We start from the raw sequence: 6,741 nt of genomic DNA, 5'->3' as shown, positions 1-6,741 counted from the left end.
GAGAGAGAGAGAGAGAAAAAGAGGAGAGAAACACTGAGGAGAAACAGAGAGAGAGAGAGAGAGGAGAGAAACACTGAGGAGGAACAGAGAGAGAGAGAGAGAGAAACACTGAGAAACACACTGAGAGAAACAGAGAGAGAGAGAGAGAGAGAAACACTGAGGAGAAACAGAGAGAGAGAGAGAAGGAGAGAAACACTGAGGAGAAACAGAGAGAGAGAGAAACACTGAGAGAAACACTGAGGAGAAACAGAGAGAGAGAGAGAGAGAAACAGAGAAACACTGAGGAGAAACAGAGAGAGGAGAGAAACACTGAGGAGAAACAGAGAGAGGAGAGAAACACTGAGAGAACAGAGAGAGACAGAGAGAGAGAAACACTGAGGAGAGAGAGAGAGAGAGAGAAACACTGAGGAGAAACAGAGAGAGAGAAGAAACACTGAGAGAGAGAGAGAGAGAGAGAAACACTGAGAGAAACAGAGAGAGAGAGAGAGAGAGAAGACACTGAGGAGGAACAGAGAGAGAGAGAGAGAGAGAAAACACTGAGGAGGAACAGAGAGAGAGAGAGAGAGAAACACTGAGGAGAAACAGAGAGAGAGAGAGAGAGAGAAACACTGAGGAGAAACAGAGAGAGAGAGAGAGAGAGAAAACACTGAGGAGAAACAGAGAGAGAGAGAGAGAGAGGAGAGAAACACTGAGGAGAAACAGAGAGAGAGAGAGAGAAACACTGAGGAGAAACAGAGAGAGAGAAGAGAGAAACACTGAGGAGAAACAGAGAGAGAGAGAAAGAGAAAGGAGGAAAACAGAGAGAGAGAGGAGAGAAACACTGAGGAGAAACAGAGAGAGAGAGAGAGAGAAGACACTGAGTAGAAACAGAGAGAAGAGAGGAGAGAGAGAGAAACACTGAGGAGGAACAGAGAGAGAGAGAGAGAGAGAGAAACACTGAGGAGAAACAGAGAGTGAGAGGAGAGAAGGAGAGAGACAATGAGGAGAAACAGAGAGAGAGAGGAGAGAAACACTGAGGAGAAACAGAGAGAGGAGAGACAGAGAAGGACACTGAGGAGAAACAGAGAGAGAGAGAGAGAAACAGAGAAACACTGAGGAGGAACAGAGAGAGAGAGGAGAGAAACACTGAGGAGAAACAGAGAGAGAGAGAGAAACACTGAGGAGAAACAGAGAGAGAGAGAGAAGGAGAGAAACACTGAGGAGAAACAGAGAGAGAGAGAGGAGAGAAACACTGAGGAGAAACAGAGAGAGAGAGAAGGAGAGAAACACTGAGGAGAAACAGAGAGAGAGAGAGAGAAACACTGAGGAGAAACAGAGAGAGGAGAGAGAGAGAGAGAAGGAGAGAGAGAGAAACACTGAGGAGAAACAGAGAGAGGAGAGAGAGAGAGAGAGAAACACTGAGGAGAAACAGAGAGAGAGAGGAGAGAAACACTGAGGAGAAACACTGAGAGAAACAGAGAGAGAGAGAACACTGAGGAGAAACAGAGAGAGAGAGAGAGAGAGAGAAACACTGAGGAGAAACAGAGAGAGAGAGAGAGAAACACTGAGGAGAAACAGAGAGAGAGAGAGAAGACACTGAGGAGGAACAGAGAGAGAGAGAGAGAAACACTGAGAGAACAGAGAGAGAGAAAGGAGAGAAACACTGAGGAGAAACAGAGAGAGAGAGAAGGAGAGAAAACACTGAGGAGGAACAGAGAGAGAGAGAGAGGAGAGAAACACTGAGGAGAAACAGAGAGAGAGAGAGAGAGAGAGAGAAACACACTGAGGAGAAACAGAGAGAGAGAGAGAGAGAAACACTGAGGAGAACAGAAGAGAGAGAGGAGAAAACACTGAGGAGAAACAGAGAGAGGAGAGAGAGAGAAAACACTGAGGAGAAACAGAGAGAGAGAGAGAGAAACACTGAGGAGAAACAGAGAGGAGAAACACTGAGAGAGAAACAGAGAGAGAGAGAGAGAAACACTGAGGAGAAACAGAGAGAGAGAGAGAGAGAGAGAGAAACACTGAGGAGAAACAGAGAGAGAGAGAGAGAAACACTGAGGAGAAACAGAGAGAGAGAGAGAGAGAGAGAAAACACTGAGGAGAAACAGAGAGAGAGAGAGAGAGAGAGAACAGAGAGAAACACTGAGAGAGAGAAAAACAGAGAGAGAGAAACAGAGAGAGAAAGAGAAACACTGAGAGAAACAGAGAGAGAAACAGGGAGAAACAGAGAGAGAGAGAGAGAGAGAAACACTGAGGAGAAACAGAGAGAGAGAGAGGAGAGAGAGAGAAACACTGAGGAGAAACAGAGAGAGAGAGAGAGAGAGAGAAAACACTGAGGAGAAACAGAGAGAGAGAGAGAAACACTGAGGAGAAACAGAGAGAGAGAGAGAGAAACACTGAGAGAAACAGAGAGAGAGAGAGAGAGAAACACTGAGGAGAAACAGAGAGAGAGAGAAGAGAGAGAAACACTGAGGAGAGAGAGAGAGAGAAACACTGAGGAGAGAGAGACACTGAGGAGAGAACAGAGAGAGAGGAGAAACAGAGAGAGAGAGAAACACTGAGGAGAAACAGAGAGAGAGAGAGAGAAGGAGAGAAACACTGAGGAGAAACAGAGAGAGAGAGAGAGAGAGAAACACTGAGGAGAAAGAGAGAGGAGAGAAACAGAGAGAACAGAGAGAGAGAGAGAGAACACTGAGGAGAAACAGAGAGAGAGAGAGAGAGAGAAAACACTGAGGAGAAACAGAGAGAGAGAGAGAGAGAGAGAAACACTGAGGAGAGAAACAGAGAGAGAGAGAGAGAGAGAAAGAAACAGACTGAGGAGAAACAGAGAGAAACAGAGAGAGAGAGAGAGAGAGAAACACTGAGGAGGAACAGAGAGAGAGAGAGAGAGAGAAACACTGAGGAGAAACAGAGAGAGAGAGAGAGAAGAGAAAAACAGAGAGAGAGAGAGAGAGAGAGAGAGAAACACTGAGGAGAAACAGAGAGAGAGAGAGAGGAGAGAAACACTGAGAGAAACAGAGAGAGAGAGAGGAGAGAAACACTGAGGAGAAACAGACAGAGAGAGAGAGAGAGAAACACTGAGGAGAAACAGAGAGAGAGAGAGAAGGAGAGAAACACTGAGGAGAAACAGAGAGAGAAGAGAAACAGAGAAACACTGAGGAGAAACAGAGAGAGAGAAACAGAGAGAAGGAGAGAGAAGAAACACTGAGGAGGAACAGAGAGAGAGAGAGAAACAGAGAAAACACTGAGGAGAAACAGAGAGAGAGAGACACTGAGAGAGAGAGAAAGACTGAGGAGAACAGAGAGAGAGAGAGAGGAGAGAAACACTGAGGAGAAACAGAGAGAGAGAGAGAGAGAGAAACACTGAGAGAAACAGAGAGAGAGAGAGAGAGAAACACTGAGGAGAGACAGAGAGAGAGAGAGAGAAACAGAGGAGAAACAGAGAGAAACAGAGAGAGAGAAACTGAGAGAGACAGAGAGAGAGAGAGAGACACTGAGGAGAAACAGAGAGAGAGAGAGAGGAGAAACAGAACAGAGAGAGAAGAAACACTGAGGAGAGAGAGAGAGAGAGAAGGAGAGAAACACTGAGGAGAAACAGAGAGAGAGAGAGAGAGAAACACTGAGGAGAAACAGAGAGAGAGAGAGAAACACTGAGGAGAAACAGAGAGAGAGAGAGAGAGAGAGAGAGAAACACTGAGGAGAAACAGAGAGAGAGAGAGAGAGAAACAGAGGAGACACTGAGAGAGAGAGAGAGAGAAACAGAGGAGAAACAGAGAGAGAGAGAGAGAGAGAGAGAGAAACACTGAGGAGGAACAGAAACACTGAGAGAGGAACAGAGAGAGAGAGGAGAGAAACACTGAGGAGAAACAGAGAGAGAAGAGAAACAGAGAGAGAAACACTGAGGAGAAACAGAGAGAGAGAGAGAAACACTGAGGAGGAACAGAGAGAGAGAGAGAGAGAGAGAAACACTGAGGAGAAACAGAGAGAGAGAGAGAAGGAGAGAAACACTGAGGAGGAACAGAGAGAGAGAGAGACACTGAGAAACACTGAGGAGAAACAGAGGAGAAACAGAGAGAGAGAGAGAGAAACACTGAGGAGAAACAGAGAGAGAGAGAGAGAGAGAAACACTGAGGAGGAACAGAGAGAGAGAGAGGAGAAAACACTGAGGAGAAACAGAGAGAGAGAGAGAGAGAGAAACACTGAGGAGAAACAGAGAGAGAGAGAGAGAGAGAAACACTGAGGAGAAACAGAGAGAGAGAGAGAGAAGAGAAACAGAGAGAGAAAGAACAGAAACACTGAGGAGAAACAGAGAGAGAGAGAAACACTGAGAGAAACAGAGGAGAGAGAGAGAGAGAGAGAGAGAGAACACTGAGGAGAGAACAGAGAGAGAGAGAGAGAGAGAAAGAAACACTGAGGAGAAACAGAGAGAGGAGAGAGAGAGAAAAACACTGAGGAGAAACAGAGAGAGAGAGAGAGAGAACACTGGAGAGAAACACTGAGGAGAAACAGAGAGAGAGAGAGAGAGAGAGAGAGAAACAGAGGAGAAACAGAGAGAGAGAGAGAGAGAGAGAAACACTGAGGAGAAACAGAGAGAGAGAGAGAGAGAGAGAAACACTGAGAGAAACAGAGAGAGGAGAGAACAGAGAGAACAGAGAGAGAGAAAAGGAGAAACAGAGAGAGAGAGAGAGAAGAGAGAGAAACTGAGGAGAAACAGAGAGAGAGAGAGAAGAGAGAGAGAAACACTGAGGAGAAACAGAGAGAGAGAGAGAGAGAGAGAAACACTGAGGAGAAACAGAGAGAGAGAGAGAGGAGAGAACACTGAGGAGAGAACAGAAACAGAGAGAGAGAGAGAGAGAGAAACACTGAGGAGAAACAGAGAGAGAACAGAGAGAGAAGGAGAGAAGAGAAAACACTGAGGAGAAACAGAGAGAGAGAGAGAGAGAGAGAGAAACACTGAGGAAAAAGAGAGAGAGAGACAGGAGAGAAACAGAGAGAAACAGAGAGAGAGAACAGAGAGAGAGAGAGAACAAACACTGAGAGAGAAGAGAGAGAGAGAGAGAGAACACTGAGGAGAAACAGAGAGAGAGAGAGAGAGAGAGAAGAGAAACACTGAGGAGAAACAGAGAGAGAGAGGAGAGAGAAAAGAGAGAGACAGAGAGAGAGGAGAGAAACACTGAGGAGAAACAGAGAGAGAGAGAGAGAGGAGAGAAACACTGAGGAGGAACACTGAGAGAAACAGAGAGAGAGAGAGAGAAACACTGAGGAGAGAAAGAGAGAGGAGAGAAACAGAGAGAAACAGAGAGAGAGAGAGGAGAAAACACTGAGGAGAAACAGAGAGAGAGAGAGAGGAGAGAAACACTGAGGAGAAACAGAGAGAGGAGAGAAGGAGAGAAACTGACTGAGGAGAGAAGAGAGAGAGAGGAGAGAAACACTGAGAAACAAGGAGAAACAGAGAGAGAGAGGAGAGAAACACTGAGGAGAAACAGAGAGAGAGAGAGAGAGAAACACTGAGGAGAAACAGAGAGAGAGAGAGAGAGAGAGAAACACTGAGGAGAAACAGAGAGAGAGAGAGAGAAGAGAGAACAGAAACTGAGAGAAACAGAGAGAAACAGAGAGAGAGAAAACACTGAGGAGAAAGAGAGAGAGAGAGAGAGAAACACTGAGGAGAAACAGAGAGAGAGAGAGAGAGAGAGAGAGAAGACACTGAGGAGAAACAGAGAGAGAGAGAGAGAGAGAGAAACACTGAGGAGGAACAGAGAGAGAGAGAGAAACACTGAGGAGAAACAGAGAGAGAGAGAGAGGAGAGAGACACTGAGGAGAAACAGAGAGAGAGAGAGAAACACTGAGGAGAAACAGAGAGAGAGAGAGAGAGAACAGAGAGAAAGAGAGAGGAGAGAGAGAGAAACACTGAGGAGGAACAGAGAGAGAGAGAAACAGAGAGAGAAGAGAAACACTGAGGAGAAACAGAGAGAGAAACAGAGAGAGAAGAGAGAGAAACACTGAGGAGAAAGAGAGAGAGAGAGAGAAACACTGAGAGAAACAGAGAGAGGAGAGAAACACTGAGGAGAAACAGAGAGAAAGAGAGAAACACTGAGGAGAGAGAGAGAGAGAAGAGAGAGAGAAACACTGAGGAGAAACAGAGAGAGAGAGAGAGAGAGAACAGAGGAGAAAAACAGAGAGAGAGAGAGAGAGACACTGAGAGAGAGAGAGAGAGAGAGAGAAACACTGAGGAGAAACAGAGAGAGAGAGAGAGAGAAAACACTGAGGAGAAACAGAGAGAGAGAGAGAAGAGAGAAACACTGAGGAGGAACAGAGAGAGAGAGAGAGAGAGAGAAACACTGAGGAGAAACAGAGAGAGAGAGAAGAGAGAAACTCTGAGGAGGAGAGAGGAGGAGAGAAACACTGAGAGAGAGAGAGAGGAGAGAGAAGACACTGAGGAGAAACAGAGAGAGAGAGAGAGAGAGAGAGAACAGAGAGAGAAGGAGAGACACTGAGAGAAACAGAGAGAGAGAGAAGGAGAGAGAGAGAAACACTGAGGAGAAACAGAGAGAGAGAGAAACAGAGAGAGAACAGAGAGAGAGGAGAGAGAGAGAAACAGAGAGAGAGAGAGAAACACTGAGGAGAAACAGAGAGAGGAGAGAGAAGAAAGAGAGAGAGAGAAACAGAGAGAGAGAAGAGAGAGAGAGAGAGAAACACTGAGGAGAGAGAGAGAGAGGAGAGAAACACTGAGGAGAAACAGAGAGAGAGAGAGAGGAGAGAAAC

The sequence above is a fragment of the Oncorhynchus nerka genome, unplaced genomic scaffold (assembly GCF_034236695.1).
Source record: "Oncorhynchus nerka isolate Pitt River unplaced genomic scaffold, Oner_Uvic_2.0 unplaced_scaffold_481, whole genome shotgun sequence".
In the NCBI taxonomy this organism is placed as follows: domain Eukaryota; kingdom Metazoa; phylum Chordata; class Actinopteri; order Salmoniformes; family Salmonidae; genus Oncorhynchus; species Oncorhynchus nerka.
Note: the sequence above shows the minus strand (reverse complement) of the source record.